Raw genomic sequence first — 27244 nt, 5'->3', positions numbered from 1 at the left:
AAGAAAATTAAGAAAAACAAAAGCCCAGATCTAGACACGTCACTCCCCGAACTAAGTAAACAAATCCCGACGAACAAATCTTGTCCGACCAAGCTCCGATGACTTGAAGGGCATCGAGATTTCTTAGCTCTGGTAAGATCTTCTTTCTCTCCGATAGTAGATCTGTCTTTATTCTTTATGAGTCTTGCCATTAGAAGCTGAAAAGTTTCTATATCGCCTCCATGATTTTATCTCCAATCTAGTTGCCTTTATGTGTTGGTTGTTGATTTCCACAGTACGATCTAGCTTAACACTGATTAGATCTCGTAGGCTTTTGAGTAAGTATTACTCAAGATCATGATTGATGTCAATTATATGCCCTTCAAAGCTCTCACCAGAGACTTGGCTAACTAATCAATAGGAGTATACTCCAAACTCAAGATGAATAAATATCACAAAAAACTTACTGATTTCTAACTTTATAGAAGCTTTAGGATGATATACACATAGGTCTTCAACTCACATTAATCTTCAGTAGACCATAACTAGGATAACAATTAATCTGTTTCTCTGGTATTGATAGATCTTCAACAGAATGAGCTGAGCTAATTCCACACATTGCTGAAATGTCAATACCAAAGTCACATTTAAATTATTGCACTTCGTAATATCTCACTTCCTTGCATCTCTAATTCTCAGATTGGGAGTTTGATGTTTGTCCAAGTTGAGTATTTTCCTTCCTGCACTAGACAGTTCAGAAAATACATGAAACTTTAAGGTACCTGCAAAATCAAAAGTCATATTAGTTATAAAATCGACAAATGTGTTACCCTCTCTGTACACATATTGAATCACCACATTAAATCCCTCCATCATTCTCCTTATTCCCTCAACCTGTGAGACAATACACCAAGGCAACACCCACACCCCTCCAATCACATTTTTAAGTAATAGAGAGTCAGTCTCCAAAATTAGAGGATGTAACTTCTTATCAATGCAGTACTTCAACCCCTCCATGATAGCCCTTGCTTCTGCTACAACATTAGTAGTTTCCCCAATTTCCTCACTCTGAGCATAGATGAGATTACCTTCCCAATCTCTAATAAAAAAACCATAAGAACTAGCACCAGGGTTACCTCTTGATGCCCTATCAGTGCTACACTTAAACCACCTATCAGGAGGTAATTTCCAATACACCACCTTGGTCATAATCCTAGGATTATAATTTTCTAGAAAAGCAGCTAGTTCAGACTATAGGAAAGGAACATTATTCAACCAAAGATATCTCATCTTTGTAAGAGAGAATAAATGGTTATTCACTTCATGCACAACTCTTTTAAAACTGACTCTGCCTCTATGTTTAATAGTATTTCTTCTCTTCCATAATTCCCAAGTGACCATAGCAGGAATTGCTTGAACAATTGGTTTTAGCTTTTCACCACACTTAGCCTTTCAACACCGTTTGATTACTTGTTGCATTTGAACCATGTTCATCTGTAAGCCTGCTGCCTGTAGGAAGACTTTCCAAACTCCTAGTGCAAAATTGCTACTCAAAAACAAATGCTGCATTGTTTCTATGTGAGGAGTGTCACAACAATAGCATCTAGAAACAATAAGGATCCTAATCCTTCTTAGATTATCATCAGTAGGAATTATATGCTTCCATAACCTCTAAATGAAAAAAGAAATCTTAAAAGGAACTCTCTTGAGCCACAGATACTCATAATCTTCATGTACTTCTCCTCTATGTCTCAACATATCCCAAGCACTGTTAACAATAAACTTGTCTGTACTATTTGGCATCCACCATGGTTTGTCCAATGTCCATTGTAAATTTTCTATATGTATCTCTTCTCTAATGTGCTCAACTATCTCAGATGGAAATGTTTGTTGCAATACCTGGCACTTCCAATTCCCATCCTCTACTAATTCAGCAACCTCTATCAGATTCTCATTGATACACCAATTGGAAGGAACCACATGATATAAGGCCCCCAACTTTGTCCAATTTTCATGCCACACATTTGTGGTCCCTGCTTTAACTATCCACCATATTTCATTTTCAACCTCATCTCTAACTTCCAGCATCTTTTTCCAAACTTGAGACCCTTCTTTCCACTGTACCAAATAGACATCTCTTTCTTACAATATTATTCCACATATAATTAGCCCACAGTGTATTTGTAGTTCTAAACCTCCACCAAAATTTTGCATTTAATGCATTTGAAACATCAAAAAGAGATTTACAACTCAGTCCACCTTCTTGGATTGGAAGACACACTTCCTTCTATGCAATCCAGTGTCTACTCCTTCCCTCAGGTTTGTTACTCCAAAAATATCTGGTAAAAATCTTATGGAGTTCATTGAATACGCATTTAGGGGGCACCAGTACTGATAATAAGCGTACTGGCATGGTTTGTAATACACTTCTTATCAGGACTGCTTTACCACCAAAAGAAAGAATTTTGTCTTTCCATGAGTGCAGTTTATCTTTAACTTTCTTAATCAAATCTGAGTAGTACTCCTTTCTTTTCCTAGCATGGAAAATAGGACATCCAAGATAAGTTAAAGGAAATTGGCCCCTTGAGAAACTTGTAATTTCTCCCACTGACTGAATGATCTTATTGCCCACCTTAGCTTACATGTAATAGGAACTCTTCTCTTTGTTTATGAGCTAGCCAGAAGTTACCTCATAATTCCTCAACACTGTCATGATTTTATGAAGTGATTCTGGATGAGCTGATGCAAAGATAATTGTATCATCAGCATATGCCAAATGGTTGAGAGGACTGGACTATTTTGGCATACCATACCCAATATACCCGTGGTCCTCAAATAACAAATTAAGAGCTCTAGACAAAACCTCAGCTGCAATTAAGAATAAAGTTGGAGATAAAGGATCCCCCTGCTTAACCCCTCTAGAGGACTTAAAGAATCCAGATGCTTGCCCATTTAGTAATATGGAGTACCAATTATTGGAGATTAATCCCCAGATGAGATTAATAAAATGTTCTGCAAACTCCATTCTCCTGAGAACATGTAACAAATATTTCCAAGACACTCTATCATAGGCCTTAGCCATATCCAACTTTATACCATATTAGCAGGTTTCCCCCTAATTCTGTTATCCGAGACAAATCTCTTGAGTAAGAAGAATGCTTTCAAAAATACTTTTACCTTTCACAAACCTAGATTGATTAGGAGAGATCAAACTGTGAACCATTTTTCCATTCTTCCATGAACTACTCTTGAGATTACCTTATTTATGAAATTTGATAGACTGAAAGGCCTCATATCTGAGAATGTTTGAATAGGATATTTTTTAGGAATAAGCACCAAATTAGTATGAGTGACTGATTTAGGGAGTTCTGTACCACCAAAAAATGATAGTATCACCTCATGAACATTATCACCAATAATCTCCTAGCATTGCTGATAAAACAATCCTGTAAAACCATCAAACCCACTAGCACTATCCCCACTAAGTGCAAAAACAACTTGTTTGACTTCCTCCTTAGAAGGATATGAACACAACTCCAAGTTTTGATCACGGGAAATCATAGAAGGGACATACTTTAGCATATCAAAATCAGTTTGGACATCCTCTTGAGTAAATTGATTTTGAAAAAACCTTATAGCTTCAACTGATATCTGCTCCATGTTATCCAACCAGTTCCTACTGCCATCATTAATCCCTTTGATCATTAAATTCCTTCTTTTTCCATTAACGTAGTTATGGAAAAAAGCAGTGTTTCTGTCTCCTTCAGTGTACCATGAAAATCCAGCCTTCTGTTTCCAATATTGTTCCTTTATATTTAGATACTGTTTCATTTCAGCTTGAGCCCTTTGAAGAATAATTCTATTCACAATACTAGGATCCTCTTCAAAAAGAGCTCCTTTCACCTTCACTACCTCCTCTCTTATTGCTAGCTATTGAAAAAAGTAGTATAAATCACAATAATTGATAATTCAAATACTTGTAAGGCATATGATAAACTCACGATCAAAGAAAAACTTGTTTGACTCTCGAATCCGAAAAGTGGCCCATTAATTGGACGAAGAAAATTGTACTATTGGTGGTCATCCTGGAATGAAATTGCATCCTCGACACTAGCACTAAATATTATGGGAGGAGGAGTAAGAAATAACATGGTGTTAGGCTTAAATTAATATAAAGAGTTAATTTCATAGAATCCTCACCGGTTTCACTTCTTAGCACTAAATTTTCTAATCATGATTTATGATATTTATATGTTTATTCTCTTATTTTATAATGCTCCTTATGCCGAGGGCTACCGGAAACAGTCTCTTTACCTCCCAAAAGTAGAGGTAAGGTCTGCGTACGCTCTACCCTCCCCACCCCACTACGTGAGATTTCACTGGATATGTTGTTGTACTCTTTTATTTTAATAATTTTTAATATATTTCTTTTAGATCATTTATCATTAATATAAAATTTGTACTTTGGTACTAAACCTTATTAATGTTGAACTTTTCTAATAATTTAATTTTATGAATATTTTAGTAAACAATCTTTTTAAGAATAAAAAAGCTTCCATTGGGGGAAAAAGTCCTTCACAACAACAATTTCAACCCGCCCTACGTAACAATTTTTTCAGTTTTCAACCAGCTAAATTTTCCTTTTATTTTTCCCCCAATTTGAAACTTTTAATTGTTTTTGTTTTTAAGTTTTATTTATAGTTGTCATTGCTAATTTAAGTTTTTCTGAGGTCTATCCTTGTACTTCGATTATCGTATTATCTTTTAAATCTTTATTCCGATCCCGTTAACCCCCAAATGTTGACTTTAAGTTTTCAATTTACTAGTTTTTGTTTTCTTCTCTGAAACCCAGCTGGTTTTCTTGGGAGTTGAGACCCGTGCCATTCTTCTCCACAAGTCATAATCACATGATGAACCTACGGGAAGTGTTATTTAGGAAAAAAAAGGTTCTAATTAATACTCGAAACGACCGGACAAGTCATTTACAATATATTAAATATAGGTAACGAATTTGTATATTGTAAAGAAAATATTATTTATTTTGCATACCTGCTTCTTAGTGATGAATTTTATCTAAATATTTACTATTCATTATTTTTTTTTACGGAAAAGGGCCAAATATACCCTTGTACAATAGTACAAGGGCCAAATATACCCCTCGTTATACTTTGGGTTAAAATATACCCCTACCGTTATACTATGGGTTCAAATATATCCCTCCGCCGTTAAAGTTGTCCAAGGTGGACAACTAGTCTTACATAGCACATACATCCACGTGGCATGCCACTTCATCACTCCTAGCCCATTTTATTCCTCCTCTCTTCCATCACTAAAATTACCTTCCCCTCCATCACCATTGTCGCCACCAATAATCAATTCAAACATTTTGTTCTTAAGTCTTGCGCTAGTTAGAATACGTTGCTATGCTGGGATGAAGGGAGTATCTTCGTAAAACATGGATCATTGCAAGTATTGCTCTCCTTTTGCAAGAACTCTTGTATGCACAGACAGAGTTCTGGAGAAGTCCATTGTTAGCTTAGGTGGCAAAATCATTTTTTACCAAAATAAATAAAATACAAAATACATAAATTAAACGGAAAGGCTCAAATATGTCATCGAACTATCAGAGAAGACTCATTCATGCTACTCGTTAATAGTTGGGCTCAAAAATGCCACCGCCTTTACTGTTTTGGGTCATATATGCCATTACTCATTAACAGACCTCTACTACTATCAGATTTTGCCACGTGGCACTATCTAAACCTTTCATTTTATGAGTGACATATATGAGTCATTTCGTAGTTCAGCAGCATATTTGAGTCCAATTCCTATATAAACCTCAATATTTTCTCAAATATGCCACTGAACTACGAATGACTCATATATGTCATTCATAAAATGAAGGGTTTAGATAATGCTACGTGGCAAAATCTGATAGTAGTAGAGTTCTGTTAGTGAGTAATGACATATATCACCCAAAATGGTAATGACGATGGTATTTTTGAGCCCAACTATTAACGAGTGGCATGAATGAGCCTTTTCTGATAGGTCGATGACATATTTGAGCCTTTTCCGTAAATTAAAAGCTATTTGCATCTCTCTGTCTGTGTCCCACTATCTAATCTTACTTCCTTTGAATTGTCAAATTTTTCCCAGATAAGGGCTTCGATTTTATTTGTTTTTGCATTTTGCTTTCTTCGATTCAATTGCATTTAATCAATACACCTCCAACGCCGGCCCAAGGGTGAAGCGCCTAAAGCAATTGCTTTAGGCCTCCCCTAATTGAGGTCCCCAATTTTCTGTTACTGTTAGTATTTCATTAGTATTGTACTCATATAAAATTTTAAATTATTGTTATTGAAAAGATATTAAATTTATGCTTATTTTTAGAAAATGTGATAGATATTGTTTAGATAAATACTTGAATTTCATAATAAACATATAATATGTGGGGAAAAAATTGATGATGATACTGATATAAAAAAAAAAAATTAAGTCTCTTGTAGTATTTTATGGAGTTGATTATTTCTTATGAAGAGTGAATCGAGTCATTTCTTTCAATTCAAAATAAACTTGAACTATTTTAATTGCATGAAATTATTTTAACATTATTTCGTAGTACAAAAATTTTCAGACCCCACTTGTGAGATTACACTGAGTATGTAGTTGTTGTAGCATAGTATGAAATTGGGACTATTAGATAATTAGAATAAACAGAAAAAATTACTTTAACTATGGATACTTTTTATAAAGACGTGAAGCCTCGGTGATTAGAGTTACTAAATATCTTTGTCTTTGGGATCTAACAGGTAACTAAGTGAATGGTCGACCTACCCACAAGATGATAAGTACACCATTGTTACAAAACAAAAGAAAAAAAATGATTAAATAAATATATACTAATTTTTATTTAATTATATTTAAGGCCTCTTTTTCAAGATTTGGCTTTAGGCATAGGTTCCGTTGAGCCGCCACTGTACACCTCCCAAATTACATAAAGGAGGAGCATAATTAAGTATGGGCAGCGGAGATGCTAGTGCTACAGCAAGAGACGCCGGCGATTTAAACAAGGAGAATAACAATCGGCGTCGGTGCGGCAGAGGTGTTACGACTTATGATCAATGCCCGATGTTTGAGCGGCTCGAAATTCTCTGTGCAGGTTAGCCTCGATTCGTCCGTCGGATCCTTCAAGTCTATTCTTGCACAGCATGCCAACATTATTGGCGGTAATGGTGGCATCAATGGGGGTGAAGGGGAAGGAAATTTTAGCGGAGGAAGAGGTGAGGAGTAAAATGAGTTAGGGGTGATGAGGTGGCATGCCACGTGGCATCCACCTCATAATATGTCAGTGCATTGGTTGTCCACCTTAAACAACTTTAACGGTGGAAGGATATATTTAAACCCATAGTATAACGGCAGGAGTATATTAAAATATAACGAGGGGTATACCAAAGGGGTGAACACTCCTTATGGTGTTAGTTTGTGGAGATCCACAAAAGTATTATGGCCTTTCTTGAAGAATCATACAACAGTAAAGGTAAACAATGGAGATAAAACATCCCTTTGGGAGGATAAATGGTTGGGCAATAGAAGTTTGAAGGAAATTTTTCCTAACATTTATGGGCTGGCTGCACATCAACAAAAGACTGTAGCTGAAACATGGACTCCTCAAGGATGGAACACTCAGTTTAGGAGGAATTTTAATGATTGGGAAATTGACACACTGACTGAATTCTTTGGAAAGATGGAAGAGTTCAAAGGCACTGTGGATGGAGTAGATAAATTATGGTGGAAAGAAGACAGTAAAGGCAGATTTAAAGTGAATTCAACACAAATTTTTGAAACAAGCTAATCAACAGGTGCAACATTGGCCTTGGAAGCATATATGGAAAGTGAAAATACCATACAAAGTAGCATGTTTCGCTTGGTTATTGGCAAGGAAAGCTGTTTGGACTCAGGAAAACCTTAAAAAGAGGAAGTTCTCTCTTTGTTCCAGATGCTATCTATGTGGTGAAAAGGCTGAAACAGTCAGCCATCTATTTTTACAATGCAAAATAATAGACCAGCTTTGGAGAATTTTTGTTAACCATAGGGGCTTGGCTTGGGTAATGCCAAACAAGATTACTCAAGTACTATATAGCTGGGAGGAGGCAGGAGTAGAAGCTGCAGACAGAGATAGATGGAGGATTGTTCCTGCCTGTATCTGGTGGACAATTTGAAAAGAAAGGAATTCAAGGTGTTTTGAGGATAGCAGCAATGAAGCTAAGTTCAAAAGATCAAACTTAATTGCATTAGACTTTTTTGTTTCTGAAGTTCAAAGCTGCATACAGATATAGATGGAGAATTGTTTCTGCCTGTATCTGGTGGACAATTTGGAAATAAAAGAATTCAAGGTGTTTTGAGGACAGCAGCAATGAAGTTCAAAAGATTAAACTTAATTGCATTAGACTTTTTTGTTTCTAGTGTAAGCAGATTTATCCAGAAGATATTGAATCCACTGTAGATATTCTAGGATCTTGTTAGAATGTTGGATCAGTGTTTTCCTTTTGCCTGATGTAAATATGGTTTTCAGCACAACCCATGTGCTGGTTTAGTCTATACTTACAACTGTTACCTTCTCAAAAAAAAATATATATATATATAATAAAAATAAAAATAAAAATATATATATATATATATATATATATATATTTCAATAGTACCTGGGTATATTTGGCCCTTTTCCGTTTGATTTATAGCCATGTGTGAATCCTTACATATAAAATTAGTAGTGAAAAATAAAAATTGTTACATATTCGAAGCGAACAAACGTCAACAGATGTGTGATGCACTTTACAAAAACAAATCAGCGAACGGTGCTTAACTTGAGATGTTTGGAAAATTCAAAATTAATTATTTAAGAACTAACTAACAATTACTCCCTCCGTCCCATGATAAGTGTTACTTTAGCTAAAAACACACATATTAAGAAACTAATAATGCAATGTGAAGTTTACTAAATTATCCCTATATAATAAAAATAATTTACTTTTCCTCTAGATTAGAGCATGCACAAGTAGTGAACCTTTTGATATTGGTAATCCAACAATACCAAGTTACTATGTGGCTTTTCTAATCATCATTTAGATGTTACTTTAACTTGTCTTTTTGTCTAAGGGTAAAATTGAAAAAAAAACTAATCAATTTATGTCTTGGTTTCCTAAGGTGACACTTATTATGGGATAATTTTTTTGGCTAAGGTGACATTTATTATGGGCGGAGGGAGTAACTAATTAGATAAACAACAACAACAACATATTCAATGTAGTCCCAAATTAACTAACTAGACAATTAACTATAAACTAATAAAAATGTATGAATTAACCCAAAAAAAAAAAAAACGGAAAATAAAAGAAAATGAAAAAAAAATCGGCAGTTTGAGAAGCGCAGGTTAAAACATTTTTAAAAACTAAAGGATGGTTAACCGTTGGGGCCATTTTGGCAAAGTCCCTCATATAGCGTATATAATTTAGGGAAAAGGACACAAATGGCCGTTGGGCCATAAATAATTCCATGCGCTGGTCCATCTATTACCAAATTAAAAAATTAGCCCATAAACTATTTTCATCCGGTAGCCAAAATCTGTTGCAAGACTTTTGTGGCGACTTTTGATTTAAAAAGTCGCCACTAAAGGCTGGCCGATCCAACAGCCCAAGTGCTTTTTTAAAAAAAGTCAGATTTTTTGTGGCGACTAAAAGTCGGCCACTAAAGGCCTCCTATAGGAAAATCCGGCTTTTTAGTGGCAATTTAAAAAGTCTCCACTAAAGGATAAATATCCCAAACATGTATAATATGTGTATATTTAGTAAGAAATATCCCAAAAAACTCTGAGGCGATTTTTGTATATAATATGTACATTTGTGTATAAAAATATGTATCAGTACCTATCTGTAATGTATAAAAACTGTATAAAATATGAATCACTAAGGTATGTGTCACGACCCAACCCCGTGGGCCGCGACTGGTACCCTAACTGGGTACCCGTACATACCTACCTGGCCGAATCTCATATCATACAGATTTTTTTTTTCTTTTTAAACAGATGTTACAGAAGTAGGCCGATACAGATACGACACGCGCGCAACATATATATATGTATATACCTGAACATGCAGACATTTACAGATAAGCCGATAAGGCTAACATACAGACAAAACCCGTAACCCACACATCTATCTACAGGCCTCTACAGACATACAGAATCATATGACGGGACAGGGCCCCGCCGTACCCAGAATTTCCATACATACAGAACATACGGAAGAACAGAAGATATATACCAAAAGTATATGCTCCGGATCGAAGGAGCTCTTCAAACAGCAGAGTCAGAAACCTACGCTGGCGGCGTATCACCTGGTGCGTCTGTACCTGCGGGCATGTAGCGCAGCCCCCGAAGAACCGAGGGTCAGTACAAAAATGTACCGAGTATGTAAAGCAGAAATATATCAAACAAAATCATGATCTGGACCGGAAACACAAAAATATAATAGACAGGCTCATAAGCCGGACAGACAGAGTCATAGTCCCGACAGACGGACAGAATCATGGTCCAGACAGACAAAATCAGAATCCCTACGGACATACAGAATCGGAATCCATACGGACATACGGAATCATAACCAGTCGGACAGATAATCCGGACGGACAGACAGAATCATAACCAGTCGGACAGATGGTCCGGACGGACAGACAGAATCATAACCAGTCGGACAGATGATCCGGACGGACAGACAGAATCGTAACCCGTCGGACAGATGGTCCGGACGGACAGACAGAATCATAACCAGTCGGACAGATGATCCGGACGGACAGACAAAATCGTAACCCGTCGGTCAGATAATCCAGACGGACAGACAGAAGCGTAAATCATACAGACAGACAGAATCACACATAGGGTACAGGAACGTGGTCGCCACTCCTGCCATTGGCACCACAATACGTCAGATATCAGAAATTCTTCTCCGATCTCCGTCACACATCATAACATAACCACGGTACCCGGGGGCGGACAGATAACACAGCACCCCGAGCCCGGACACATCATACTTCGTAATATATCCTCGGTAATCGGGGACGGACATATACCACAGTACCCCGAAACCGGACACATCATACTTTGGAATTCACATATGGGGCTCGGCGGCCCATCCGCACGGTATACATACCGGCCCGGGATCCGGTGAAAGGAATCATAGCACATGCACGAACTGATTAATGAAAAACTACATACGTACAGATCGTCGTACAGATTCAACGGAACAGAAATAGGCCAACTGGCAGATCGAATCAAAGTATTCAGATAGTTTTCAAACTACGCACCTACACGTCACTTGGGGAGGCACGACAGATCATAACCCGAACTAGATTTTCAGATATCAAAACCATATTGTGAGATTTACATAAAAACAGTCATATTATGTTCAAAATGATAGTTCAGATGTTGCCTGTGAAAAACGGACGGAAATGAGGCAATTTAGATCATTCACGGGGTATCGGGGCTCCGTGGGCCCACCTCGGACCAACTCGAGGCAAGATACATAAATTACTGATAAAAGACCTTATGAGGTCATCCATAATCATTCGAAAGTATTCCGACTCCGTTTAGGAAGGTTTCGTACAAAAGCATACTTTAAAGATATTTTATAAGGACATAGTTTCAATCTTACTGAAGGAATTGGAGCAGATTTCCATATCGAATTCCGAGGAACGGAGTCGTATTTAAGGCTCGCGGCCGAGCCTATTATGTTCAGAACATGCCTAAGAATGAAGGGAAATACTTTACATACCTTAGCTGCGTCTTACGCTTGTCCAAATTCAATTCCCGTTTCGCTCAAAATCTACAAATGGTCACATTTACCAATTGTCAATAGTAAGACTTTTAGCATTCTTTAATTCACTATTTGTCTACAGAAATTTGGGCAGCATCTCCCCTGCTCATATGCCTAGCCCGAATTTTTAATTCAGCAGTCAACAACACAACAACAATACCAACATCAATAATATCCTTTTTTCATATCAACATATTCCATAAAACAGCCCACACGCTGTTTTCCAACTTTTATAAGTAATTAACTCAGTATACAATTATTTAATCGCGTCTTCTTCGTAAATAAACTAGTATTAACACAAATAGGAAGAGATTCATACCTTTCTCCTTTTAATATTGTTGTATCTTCCCTTTTTCACCTTATTTTTATGCCACAACACACCGCCATACGATTCTGCAGTGAAAATTATACGCTATCCGGACTGAAATTGGGAAATTATACCTGGTTTGGGCTAAAATTTGGTGGTGGAAAGTTGGAGAGTTTTCTGGGATTTTTGGGGTGGTGTTCGTGGTTTTAGACTGAAAATGAGGGGGTCTCCCCCTCTTTATAATTGTTTTGGAAGCTGCCAGAAGCAGCTAGAAAAGTGCTCATCGCGATCGCGCTGCCTTCTGGCGCGATCGCGTAGAGTTAAAATTTTTGACTGGATGTTCGTTCAGTAAAACGGTCATAACTCTTGATCCCGATATCGTATGAGGGCCCACGACCTATGGATGGAAAGATAATTCAATTATCTACAACTTTTATTTCTGGGCGTTTTCCCAAATTCCAAACTTATAATGCCGTGTTTGCCCCTAGAAGTCAGATCATCCGAAAATGCTTCCTTAAACTGTCCTTTTGGAGGGCTTCCACTTTGATTTGACCCAAGGGTCCTTCTTGAGTTGTGTTTAACTTCACATACGTGATTCATATAATTTGTCACATGTCCCAAAAAAAATCTTGACGTGTGGGCCCCACCTCAGCTTACAAATAATTCGACGTTCGAAAATGCAGGATATAACAGTATGTATTATTTTTGTATATAATATGTATCATTTGTGTATATAATGTGTATTAAAGAATAGAAAATTGTATCATTTTTGTATATAATATGTATCATTTTTATATAGAACGTGTATATATAATTCCAGCATGTGTATATAAACTGTATCAGTCTTGTATAGAAAGTGTATCATACGAATAAAAAATGTATCATGGAAACCGCATCATTGTGGTATATAATATGTATCACTATTGTATATGTAAAAAAAAAATATCATATCATTATTGTATAATATGTATATAATAAATGTATACTTAATGTATCATTTATGTATAATAAATGCATAATTAATTTCAGCATATGTATATAAACTGTATCATTCTTGTATATAAAGTGTATATATATAATTCCAGTATACGTATATAAACTGTACCATTCTTAGATATACTACTAAATATACACATATTATACATATTTTGGGAAATTTCTTACTAAATATATACATATTATATATGTTTTGGGATATTTAACCTTTAGTGGCGACTTTTTTAATTGCCACAAAAAGTCTTAACTTTTTTTTTTTTTAAAGCGTTGGGCTGCTGGGCCGGCCGGCCATTTTTTGGCATTATTTTGGGCCGAGCGGATTCCTGGGGGTGTTAGGCCCAAATATTGGCCAAATGTGACATTACTTTGGGCCATTGGACACACAGTGTCTTTTTCCCTATAATTTATGTGCTATCGGTACAAACGTTCTAATTAGTTTTTAGTCTTTACTTCGGTCTATTTGGGCTTAAAACACCTCAATAGGTCAGAACTCATACTATATAGTTATACAATAAATTTATTTTAGAACTTATTTCATAAATTTGAGAACTTTCGAATATACAATTTGAGTCCATTAATTCTTTTATATTTAACATTTTCATCTTTTTAAACTTGAAAAGAACATTTTCATTTCAAGTTAAGTTTCAAATTATTTCTTATTGATGATAATGCATTTCGAAAAAAGAAATAGTCATAAAATCTGAAAGTTTTTCTCTTATTTCAGCAAGCACATTAAAATATTTTTAGTTCAAGTTAAATTTCAGATTTGGTTACTATAATTGCATGTTGAAAGTACAGCTATAGCAAATCGCTCATTGATTAGCTGTGCATCTGCAACTATAAAAATTACTTCTTCTCCTTAAGAATGAACATCACATTGTTCAAGAGAATAAAGGTGATGTTATAGTACTTTTTCCTTCACGCAACTATAAATTATATAGTTTACATTCCTCACTATATTTTTTGAAATTTTTTATATGTTTATTATAATTGATTAAATTTATAGATTTGTAAATTTTGCTTATTTTAAATTTATCTACTTGATTTCACACCGCCGTTCATACTTGCAGGCAAGGAAATGGTGACAAGAAGACATATTCATATTAAAGGCACATACCAATAATATAAGTTTAAAGCTTCATATATCTATCACATAGGGCTTTGATAAATTATATTATTTGGAGATGATTCATTCACGAAGCACTAGGTGAGTTATCTGCATCCTCTGGTGGGAAATATGATGAGGATGAAGCTCCATTCTCTAGCCGCTCCAAACGGTTATTCATATTAAATTAATTAGCAACATTTAACCATGCTTCAAACTTCTAAGCAATGAGACTAGATAGAAAAGTTGATGGGATTCCATTGACAAATTTAGTGTAGACGATGTAATCAAGTTTGAAACTTGGCTAAATGCTAATAATTTTAACATGAATAATTATTTGGAGGTATCAAAAAATTATTTGGAGGTATCAAAAAATGAAGCTTCATTCTCATCACAGTCCCCATTAGAGAAAGTAAATAACTCACCTAGTGGTTTATGAATAAATCATATCAAAATAATATTATTTATCGAACCCTTATGGGACAATATTTAAACACGAAGCTTTAAACTTTTATTATTGATATGTACTTTTATTTTTTGTTCTATTTTGGCTAAACCCATCGCTGGCCCCTTGTGGTCGTCCAGATTTTTCACTTAGACACCTAAATTCAGAGGCTTTCTTATTGAGCACTTACACTACCCGAAATTTGTTCCAATTAGACATTTTCGTTGAATCAACCAAATTTACAAAGTGTGTGCAATATACTCGCTGCTGACATGGCAAATGACGAATAAACGAGGATATGTGTCTTTTTTAGTTTTAAAAAAAACTATTTTAAAATATTTAATAACAAAATAAAAGTAACTCTCAAAGAAAAAACTTGATTTACACCCAATCAGAAAAAGACACATTATTAACAAAAAAGAAAAAGAAAAAAAGGACACATTGAAAATTATGAAATGAATAGGTGTTCTTCCCCATCTTCATGTGTGTTCTTGTTCCAACACGATTTTAATCCAAATTTTCAAGAGAGGCTCCTCCAAATTTATTATAACTTCAGCTAAAGATTCCCCACAAAGACTCAAAGACAACCCCAACATTAATTTCTCAAAAATTTCATCAAATCAATTAACTCATTTTAAACTTTCAAGCTTTCTGAAGACTCCATTAATGGCATAACCATAGTCACCACCTCTTTCTTTTTCAATTTCTGTCTCAACAACCACCGCCATATAATTTTGAGAGAGTTTCTCATTAACATGAGTTTGGGTGTAAATTTAGTTGTTTTTTTTTTTAAATCTTGGGCAAAAGTGCAAATATACCCCTCAACTTTGCGATTTAAAGCAGATATACCTCGTTACAAAAGTGGTGTATATATATCCATGCCGTTACAAAATGATGCAAATATACCCTCGTCGTTATAAAATGATGCAAATATACCCTTTTTGCTGACGGGAGTTCTTTTAAAAAATTATTTAGGTTATGTTTTAATCAAAAAAATGTCACGTGACTTTAAAAAAAGTCTACCTATTTTTTTTAGTAGAGATATTTTTCTAAAGCCATGGTAACTGTTTTTTTAGTGTGTCGGGTATGGTTCGTTTAAAAAATTATCTCTGTGACTTTAAAAAAAAAAAGTCTACCCATTCTTTTAAATGACGTGACATTTTTTTTAATTAAAAAATAACCTAAATGATTTTTTTAAAAAAACCCCGTCAACAAAAAGGGTATATTTGCACCATTTTATAACGACAGGGTACATTTGCACTATTTTGTAACGGCAAGGGCATGTATACACCACTTTTGTAACGAGGGATATATCTGCTCTAAATCACAAAGTTGAGGGGTATATTTGCACCTTTGCCCAACAATCTTTTTGGGAATATTATTTTTCTTTTGTTTGTTAAATATATTTATCTAAAAAAAATAAATCATCTTTCTTGTCCCGTAAACGCTTAGGGAGAGAGAGGGTGGTGGCGGTCTTCATTTTTTCCGGTGAACAAGATAGCAATGGTGGAAGGTTTGTTCAATGGAGAAGAAAGAGAAAAGGAATAAAGAAGAAGAAAGAAATAAAAAGAATAAAAAAAAAGAAAAAAATCTGTTTTTTGGGCTCTTCACGCGCCAGTTTGGTGTGGAAATCACTCAAGTTGCCAAGTCAGCGAAAAGTGTCTAAATAGCACAGTCGAGCCCTACATCAGGTGTCTAAATGAAATAAGGTTTAGTTGAGGTGTTCAAGTGAAAAATCTTGATGATCATAAGGGACTGTCGATGGATTTGGCCTTCTTTTTTTATGTTTCAATGATGGTGCGTACTACATGTATTTTACAACAGTTTTTATTAATGATATATTATTTGTATTAGTATAGGTTATCTCCTACTTGTTGGGTCTTTTAATATTTTCTTATAAAGGACAAGATATATGTATGAATAAAAATGACTCAAATGCAAAATGATATAAATTTATGATCCAATTCTGTCATATAGATTCACTATTTAAAAAATCTTTTTTATAAATGATATAACTAGAATGGTAACGATTTAAATTATTCTTATCGTAGACAAAATTTTATATTTACAAAGAACTCTCACAATTTCTTGTCCCCCAACCTTGCTATTAGATAAAACATTTGGCTTATTTCTTCCTTCTAATCCTCTTTGAACGCATTATAAATTTATATTTTTAAACCAATTCTCAGCCTGCCCATGTTTTTTTTTTTACCTTATTTCTGTTAACCATTCTTGAAAATATTTTGTTCATCAGTGTCCATGGAAAGTGTTATAAGATAGAAATATACCCAATCGTCTTGATTGGTTACTATGCAGCAATTACTAATACATCTGTGTTAATAGGAACATAGGCATTGTGTTAACTTGAATAGGCGAGTAAAAAATGAAAATATTCTTACGAGTAATGACTATGTAAATTCGTAAACTACTTAATCAATTTAAGTGAAAAACTCAACAGGATTTTGAGCTGACCGTATGTAACAACCAGGCCGATCGTTTTGAGAACCAATGCTCTATTTTGCGCGTCGTTTATTCCAGAAGCTCCATAATAATTATTTTAGCTTGCTTGAAAAAATTGAAGTCAAACGGATATCATTTGGTTCACTTTGTGAGAAGGTTTCATTTTGGAAATTCCGGTATTTATTTTTTTTCGATTAATTGTTCATTTTGGGAAACGTGTTCTGATTGGCGACTTGGGGGTCGTTTGGTTCGAAGACAAGCTATACATGGATTAATAATACATGGATTAGTAATGTAGGGATTAGTAATACATGGATTAGTAATACAAGAATTATTTTTATTGGGTGTTTGGTTCATTACACTAAAATTGGACACAAAAGATACCATTTGAATATTTATTTATTTTTAAAACTTAAAAAATAATTTGTTACAATTATACCCTTAGATGCTTGACCTTTATAGGATTTTTGGAACAAAACAAGGCCAATTTTGTCATTTTAGTTTTTTATCCATGGATAAGCTATCCATGGATAAGTTATCCCATGGTAGTGGTGGGATAAGATAATACACCCTTTGGTGTATTAAATAATCCATGTATTAGTTATACATGCCCCAAATTGTCAACCAACAACAACAACAACAATAACAACAACAACTCAGTGAAATCCCACATCGTGGGGTCTCGGGAGGGTAGAGATAATTACATTCCTACATGTTTATATGATTACTCATTGGATTAGGTGAAGTATGACTAAAGGGTTAAGATTGAGAAATGTTGGCTTTATTGTTCCATTAAGTGTGTTTTCAATCTTTATATATTTTGTTGACACCTAATTTTTGTCCTCCCATAATTTATTTTAATCATCCAAAGTCCTTGAATATTAAACGGAGTGAAAAATGTATTTTTTAGAAGCCAAAATAATTTTATAAAATTATTTAGATAATACTTTACCATTCTCACTTGGTGAAATAATCTCTATAAATATTATAAGTCATATTGAAATTAATTTACATATTATTAGAACCATATTGGTATTTTCCAGAAAAATTAAATCAATTTAGTAAGTATTTCACTTCTTTTAATTCAAGGAAATTGGTTATTTAAAATAGATACTCAATTTTGCCACTTAACTTTAAATTTTTGGACAAATAGGTCATTATGGTTAAAATAGGATTACAATTGAAATAATCAATTGAATAATCTAATTTTTACTTTAATTAAAATGGCCAAATTTATGGTTTATTTTAATTAGGGCCATATTTGCAAAGTAGAGAATTAATTAGCAAATTAATTTAAAAGTGGTCTTAATTGCAAAAAATGTGTTTAATTAGCGGACATTCCTTTAAATGTGGCTATTTGTTTAAAATAAGGCCCCTCCCAATATATATGTATACATGGATATACACATAGGCTCAGTTTTTTTTTTTTTTTTTTTTAAATGGCTAAGTCTAGTCCATTAAGGACCGACCCGGCCCAATAGCTTAAAAATATAAAGGACCAAGCTCAGCCAAACGAACCCCTAAAGGGGTTGTTTACGTTTCTCTTGTGGAGGGTTTTAAACCCTAACGCCGCCTGGAGGTGGCTTCCTCTCTCCTACGTGGTTCGCCATTTTTGGCAAGTTTTCAGAGTGCCACAGGCATGGCACAGTCGTGGTGTGGTCTTTTTGAGGAAAAGCATTTAATGCTTCTTCCTCTTTCATCCAAAACTGTCACGACCCAATTTCACTAAGTCGTGCAGGCACCTACCTTTCCCACCTTGGTAGGCGAACCCTTAACTCAACATTTACAAATAATAGAAAATAGCAAAAGAAGTAAAATAGTGGAAGTCGCACAATTATAATATAAATAAAAAATGTGGAAGTAAATGAAATCCGCCCCAGTAGCTGGTCTGGTCATACAAGAACATCTAACTAAGATCTACAAGTCTGGAATATCAATAATACATCAAGTCCGAATATGTCTCGGAATAGGGAATAAGACATAAATAACAAGAATCTTCAAGGCAGTGGACGTCTCGTGCTCACCCTGTAGACTTTAAGCAACTCTCGAGGTGACTATCAGCCACGAGGAACAGAAGTAGGTCCAACCTAGAACTCTGCACTCATAAAAGAATGCAACAAATGCAGGTCAGTACAAAACCACAGTACTGGTAGGTATCATAGGCCGACTAAGTATAGCTAACATAATCCAGACTATGCTGATATTGATTATTTCTTCGTGTACCTTCGCGGCTTCCTCGTGAATAATATGGATCATAACGTTCTCTTCTATGCGTTCGATCTCCATTGCTTTTTTCTGGAATTGCTTCTACTTGGTGTATCCCTAGTTTATGATGATGATTTCCTTATGATTGGATTGATGATATCTTTCTCTATTCGAAGTTTTGAACAGCATTGATAATATATATTGTCCCATGTCTTCGCCGGCTACTCAATTAAGTGTTTGGCCAGATCCTTTGTTGCCGGCGTTCCATCGGGATGTAATGCATGTCGGAATGCAATCCCAGCCCATTTGTCTTCAATTTGCGGCAAGGTGTTGCGGTGTTTCTGGAAGCGACGAACAAATTCTTGTATAATTTCATCCCTCCTTTGTTTGATGTTGAATATATCTTCCATTCTTTTCTCTGCTTTCCTTGCTTCAGTGTATGCCTTCTCCGCTAAGGATTTAAGCAAATTTTGGGGCAAGCTTGCATACCAATCTAGCGCTCCTCCTGTCAACACTTGACCAAGCCGTTTAATCATGACAGACCGAGTCATCTTTGGCCCAAGATCACAGGCCCGAATACCGGATGTATAGGCAGTGATGTGATCTTGAGGGTTGGTAGTTTCGTCATATTTTTTGATTTTTGGTAATTTGAAACTTTCTGGAACATGTTCCAAATCTGCAGAACCTTTCCATGGATGATGTATGTAGTCACTATCATCCTCTGTTTTGATAGCTGGTGGTGCCCCATGTATTCTATTGATTCTTTCCTCATACTCTTTGAATTTTTTCATATGCTCCTCGAACCGCTGCAATATTGGAACCGGTATGATTGGGTTGATATCAGCATCGCCATGACCCGTTGCCTCTGCTGTTACACCGAGATCATCGGCATTGGTTGGCTCTCCGTTTAAGTTTCTTTGTTCAAGGGGTACTCAGAGGTGGTCGCAAGGGATTTTATCGTATTTCAACCATCATTTGTTTCATCACCTCTGCCATCTCTCCTTTCAAGAACTCCAACAAATCTCTTATTGGTATTGAAGCTTGATTTGGGTCCGCCATTGATGTGTTTCCTGTTGTCCCGTTAGCAGTACCTCTTCATTGATGTTTCTGTTTCCATCAATGGGTGGTGTAGGTGTAGTTCCTGTCATATCTGAGTGCAAAAACAGAAGAAAATACCAAAGTAATAACGCTTGCGTAAACAGAGATCTAACTACAAAGCCAACTGTAGAATTCCCACGGACGGCGCCAAACTGTTTGAGTCAAAATTCGTATTTTACCCAAATAGTTGAATTTGTTCTAAGGTTAACCACAATTGGTAGTAATTTGATACATATGTTAGAATTAAGACATGCAAGTTATTTAAAGGTTAATAAAGAATAAGTAAATAAAAGGAAAAGGTAAACTTATGCTAATTGCAGATGAACAACAATGATGGATTTCTCCGTTCCCCAGAATGAATAGGAACTTGAGGACAAAAGAATAATAATAATGATAATAAGCAGAGAATAATCAATAATTGTCTATTTTTCAGTCAGTATTGGTCGTCCAGATATACAAGTGAAAGTCTTATTTATAGGTATCTGGTCCTTATTTGGTGTTCTTCCCGTTGTATGGGTGTAGCGGCAATAATTAATTGCTGAATTAATGATTTTCATTTAATTCCTTGATTTTGGCCGTTAGAAACCGTTTTGCTGTTACCATATTAATTCTATTTAATGCGCAATCAAGATGGTCTTGTGTGTTGTTTCCGTTGATGCTCTCTTCGTTGGCCACATCATTGGTATCAGCTACCTTTCCGCAAATGCTTTGCTTGACATTACCATCTGATTTCTCTACGTCATTATATAAATTGACACGTGTCGACTACATGTTGATCCACGTGTTAGGTGCGATTTTTTACCCATACAGTTCCTATTGTTACCTAATTCGGTAAAAAATGCACTTTCCTAATACTCATATTGTTTCTTTTCTTTTTAAACACATTTTTTCCTAATAAAAATATTATTTTAAAGAACTCTTTTCTTATTTTTTTTCGTTTTAATATCCCTATAACTAATAAAAAACGAGAAGTAATCTTTTTTTCTTCTTAATCTCATTGTATCAATTAAAATAGAATAATCAAATATACTTTTTTAACTGATAATTAAAAGTCATATGTATAAGATCATAGTAACCCTATCATTAATTTTCATTTAGATAACGATAAAATTATTTTCCTAATAAAATAAAAAATAATTTATTTCTTAATATTTTCCTAGTTGAAGATAAGCATTTGCTAATATACTCATCGACTTTAAAGTTAAGATACAACATTCACAACGCCATAAAACACAAAAAATTATTACATTGCTTCAACTCACAAAATATCTTTAAAATATCGTTTGTGGAGTTATTGTTGACACTTTTTCCATTTTAACTTTAAAATCAAGGATTATATTAGCAAATGCTTATCCTACTTCAATTTGAAAAGAGTAAAAAAATAAAAATATTTTCTACTTTGTTAGGAAAACAAATTTTATCGTTATTTAAATGAAAATTAATGATGAGGTTACTATGATCTTATATATATGACCTATATTATCAGTTAAAAAGTGCATGAGATTATTCTATTTTAATTGAGAAAACAAGATTAAGAAGAAAAAAAAGATTACTTCCCATCTTTTTATTCGTTAAAGGATTTTAAAAGAAAAGAATTTAAAACAATATTTTATTAGGAAAATAATATGTTAAAAAAATAATATACTTATTAGGAAAGTACATTTGTGACCCAATTAGGTAACAATATGAGCAATTTTGGACCAAACTATTAACCGCAGGGCCATTTTTTGACAAATTATTAACGGAGGGATTTTTGTTAAATTTCACATAGTTTAAAGGCATTTTGGATCCCTTTCCGTTTAATTTATGTTTGGATTAGAAAACGGCTTGATCTTTTTGCTTCAATTTTGAAAAATGGGTTCTGATTTGATTTTTTTCCCCAAGTTACTGCAACTGTCACAACGTACGTTTACTCGACTAATATTTCTTTATAATTTACACAACCAATTATATTAAATTTTTCAGGAAAGAAAATAGTAGAAACATTCCATAACTTGGTAATTGGTATGATAAACGAAGACGGACGTGAGGAAAATAAGAAGTTTCAAATGCTTACAAACAAGATAGAAATAAAATTTTATATATTGCAAACGCGCACATGATATGGCAGGTCTTTCAGCTAGTAGACAAAATTAAAGTAAGAAATGCTTTTGAGCATTTATGGGAATTGAAGAAACGAAAATTAGAAACTTATCAAAAAATTAGAAGGAGCCCCCTACAACGAAATAGGTACAAGGAAAAAGCAATAGACCGGATCAGTCTATAAAAACGAAACAATCCCTCTATAACCAGTCATTCATAATATCAAATAAATCATTTTCATGGGGGCACTGCTTGTTGAGACATCTGCAAAGGTTAAGGCGACACCAATTGAAAGCTGTGCTAATTCAACGTGAGGCAGCTAAAATAGGACGGACATGAGAAAGGCAAGCAGCTTCAAATGCTTCCAAACAAGATTGAAATAAATATTATATATTGCAAGCGCATGCGTGATATAGCTGGTCTTGTAGCTAATAGACTTAATTAAAGCAAGCAATGCTCTTGAGCATTTATCGGAATTAAAGAAACGAAAATTACAAACATATTAAAAATTCAGAGGGAACAATGAAAAGGCACATGAAAAGAGCAATATATCGGGCCAACCTAAAAGAACGAAATGATTCCTCTATAACCAGTCATCAATAGCATCAAATAAATCATTTTTATGGGGGAGCTAGACGCGCCTGCAAGGGGTAAGTCCATCACCAATTGAAAGCTAAGCTAATTCAACATGAGGATCGATAGCTAAAAACGTTTAGCTACCGACTAGGAAGAGGATCGGAATATTAAAAATGTTTCGTAGCTGTGCGGGACAAGTGGAAAACAAGAAATTTCAAATGTTTACAAACAAGATAGAAATAAATTTTTATATATTGCAAACACGCGCATGATATAGGTCTTTCAGCTAATAGACGAAATTAAAGCAAGCAATGCTTTTGAGCATTTATGGGAATTGAAGAAACTGAACTTAAAAACTTAACAAGAAATTAGAGGGAGGTCCATAATCCCCCTATGACCAGTCATCCATAATATCAAATAAATCATTTTTCACAGCAGAGAGCTGCTAGTAGAGACGCCTGCAAAGGGTAAGGCCATCACCAATTGAAAGCTGAGCTATTTCAATGCGAGGATCTGTAGGTAAAAAGCTGTTGACCTTCATAACAGATCCCCTCAATGCTCTTAGACCTTCCGGCATGGGATCATCCTCTGAAAGTGCAACTGTCCCATGCCATAGTGTGTTGTCATACCCTATCACTCCTCCCATTTTCACCAATTTTAACACTTTTTCATGGTACTTTAGATAATTCTCCTTATCAGCATCGATGAATGCGAAATCAAACGTCCCTTCTTTTTCCTGTGTTCGATCAAATAATACTTATTCACTACTAAAAAATAAGAATTAGTGACGGACAAATTTCGTAGTTAAACAACAAAATTCATCGCTAATCCTATTTGGTGATGGATTAGCGACGGATTATCATAAAATGCTGCTAGCCACGAGCAATTTGACGAAGTTCATAGCTAATTCAAGTTTTTTTTTTTTTTTTTTTTAAGTCAACATTAATTTAAATTAACACAAAAAAATATTCAAAGTAGGGAATATTTTTTATTTAGAGAGGTCAAATTTAGTGGCCAGTTTGTCGTAATTATTAGTTAGCAATTTGTTGCTTGTAGTTTCTTTGCAACTACTCCTACCACTTAGTTGTATATGGCGGTATTTGATTGAGTCCGAAATATTTAGACGGAAAGAAGAAAAGATTTATGACACATATAATAAAGTACTCTTACAAAACTTGTGTGATCTTGAAATATATCATGAAATTTTATGGTTATAGGAGCATGCCATTAAGGGAAAAATGAAAAGTTAATTTACTGTTATCGAGTTTCTAAATATGGAAAAGTTTCATTCTCTGTGGAAGAGACTAAACAAGAAAGACTGTCATATAAAGCGACAAATGATAATATTAATTACTTTATGAGTTAAAGGTATTCAATTTTAGCAGGTAAGTCTGTCTTTTTTACAAGGTTACAAATTCCACGTTTAAAGGAGACTTACCTATTGATATCTTCTGAATGACCAGATAGTATAATATTTTTTTTTACACTGATGGTATACACAACTTAAACTCTAGTCCCTTCATCTCTTCCCGCTCCCAATATCAATGAAAAGAAAAAGGACTAATTAAGGGGAATGAAAACCATACCTCAGAGAGAAGTTTCTCAAGAACGGGCAAGGCCTCTGATTGAATAAAATCAATCTTATGTTCCACACCAGCCTTCTTAATGAATGGTAATCCAACCTCATATGCTTCTCTGTCCGGGTCAATTGCTATTATCTGTAATTGATGGATCAATATAATAAAACAAAAGTGGAGGGACGAAATTTAATTACTTAGATGGTGATGATATATATGATGGTGATATTTAAACTTAGGGATAGTTACATTTTTGGACCGACAACAAATATATATGTGTTGTCTACTAAGTATAATTATACATATAATATAAATATTATATACACAAAATATACAATTAATATACATATTCATTGTATATTTTAGTTAGCACACGTAATTAACTTTGGCCGACGGACCAAAAATGACAAAAAAAAATATTTACTTTGCCATCTTCTGGCAAAGAAAGAGCAGTAGCCAGTGAAAACTCCAATCTCCATTGTCTTCTTTGCATTCATGATCTTTAGGTACATCGACAAGAATTGGGCTTCATCTTGTGGAAGACCCATAAAGCTTCTGCATTTATTTATATGTAAAATAAGTTGTGTTTCTCCACAAAAATGCAAATTAATATATTCTTATTAAAGGAGTATGAAATAGTACTAAACCATTTATATCTTAACACAAGAATAATTTGAAGACGTACCAGATTTTGATTTTCAATCACGGAGTGTGATTCATGCAATTTAAGCTACTTTATGCAGGAGTTAGTATTTTTATTGCTTGTCTTTTTATTTATTTATTTATTTATTTATTTATTTTATCTGTTTTTAAAAGTAAAAATTATAAATTCACGCTTTTCCTATGCATGCATGTCAAGCATTTCATCCTACTAAGTAAAATAAATGCCACATAAGCTTAGTCAACGGTCAGGGCTTAAAATATTAATAAATTTTGACTGAGCTTATGCGCATGGATTAAACCCCGCAAAGTAAGGAAGACAAAATGTTAAAACAGAATTGTTTACCCCGAATTTGGATAATCAATTGAATTTGTTGGTGAGGTATAGGATATGTGGTTATATTTTGAATCTCTTTGATTGAGAAAAGAAATATATGAATAGACTATTGAGAAGCAGCCAACAATCGGTGGTCTACTATATACTTGTATGTTTTCCAGTATATGAGTGTTACTTAATTGAGGCAATGTAAGAGATGAACACCACAAATGTAGATCGAAAATCAGATATTGAGAGAGAGATTTCGTGTATTTATTGCTATTACAAAGTGTTCTTGATATGAAAGAGCCAACCCTCCAAGAGGAGGACAATGCATCTTATTTATAGTAGTGCCCTATGGGCTTCATACAACTTGGATAATAAAATAACAATAAAAAAGCTCTGAGTTGGGTTAGGTTGGATTAGGTAGACCGTACGGTCTGACACCCGTACGATTGGCAGTTAGACATAGCAGGACGTCATTGACGCGTGGCAACCGCGCAACGGACCTCCCGGACCACTGGCCACGATCAAACGGACACACGGCCTCGAACAACCGGTCATGAAAGAACCGGATCAAATAATGCCCTTCCTTTGCTCCGGTCCAAGCGTTTCCCCAGTTCAGAACGAAAGTCTTCATGCACGTTTTTGTCCCCTGCTTCCTTTGGTTCCTTGTGTCCCCGGTTTAACGCATATTCGGTTTTTACCGTATACAGATAGTCCCCCCACATCCTGGATCGTAGATTTGCCGGAGTGACGGGGAGTGGATGAATCACTAAACCGGTGACTCAATTTATCCGTCGTTATCTTTTCGTTTTTGGCGGGAACAGTTGTGCTACGTTCTTCTGCCATCGGCCACGTGTCTCGTCCCGGATGGTCTGCCCTGACAACCGCCGCACGCACGTCATTTCAAGTCATTCCTCATTAATTATGGGGCACGTGGCGCTCCCCGGTTGGTTGGGGAATCGTAACTGTCACATCCCTTACCTATATAAGGCCCTTTTACCTTTTCATTCTAACACTTTCAACACCTTTCAACTCTTTAACCCTTTTCCTCTTTGCTTTCGATTTTTCACTTCATTTCTTTGTCTTCATCACATCTGTTCACCCTCTATACCAAGTTTGTTGTTGATTCATCGCTTACTCTACGCGAAAGGAAGCAACTTTGCTCTTACACTAATCTGCTATTGTTTATTGTTGCTTCTCGTTTTCTGACTTCTCCTATATTGTCTGTTCCCTTAGTCCCCTTTGTTTTCTTTAACTCCTCTTTCGAATCCACTAAACTTCTCCCTTTCATATTTTCAAATGTCTGAAACCACTTCCCATGATATTCCCTCAGTTTCATCCCAAGGGATCGAGCCTGCGTCTCTGGCTAAAGCAAAGAGCTCCTTCGAGCCCACAGCCTCGGACATTATACCGGCCAAACCCAACTTCAACAAAGATCTCGTGGTTGAAAAACCTTCTTCGGTGTCCGATAGGGGGTACGACGTGAGGCGATACCCCTCATCCATTACTGAGGAGAAGCTCGACATAGTCCGGGCTGACTGCGGGTGGGACACCCGTCCGGTTCA

The 27244-nt window shown here is 35.1% G+C and overlaps 1 long non-coding RNA gene and 1 pseudogene across 1 annotated transcript; one reads left to right on the top strand and one right to left on the bottom strand.

The window, feature by feature from the left end:
* Positions 1–4: 4 nt before the first annotated feature.
* On the top strand, positions 5–8504 carry LOC132619025 (uncharacterized). The gene is made up of 2 exons (XR_009574466.1): positions 5–132; positions 4832–8504. It is a non-coding gene; the product is annotated as an uncharacterized LOC132619025 (long non-coding RNA).
* Positions 8505–23341: 14837 nt separating this feature from the next.
* LOC132617325 (flavonoid 3',5'-methyltransferase-like) lies at positions 23342–25456 on the bottom strand (annotated as a pseudogene).
* Between the last annotated feature and the right edge of the window lie 1788 nt (positions 25457–27244).

This window comes from Lycium barbarum, chromosome 11, assembly GCF_019175385.1.
Source record: "Lycium barbarum isolate Lr01 chromosome 11, ASM1917538v2, whole genome shotgun sequence".
NCBI classification, from domain to species: Eukaryota; Viridiplantae; Streptophyta; class Magnoliopsida; order Solanales; family Solanaceae; genus Lycium; species Lycium barbarum.
This window is presented reverse-complemented; position numbering and strand designations above follow the sequence as displayed.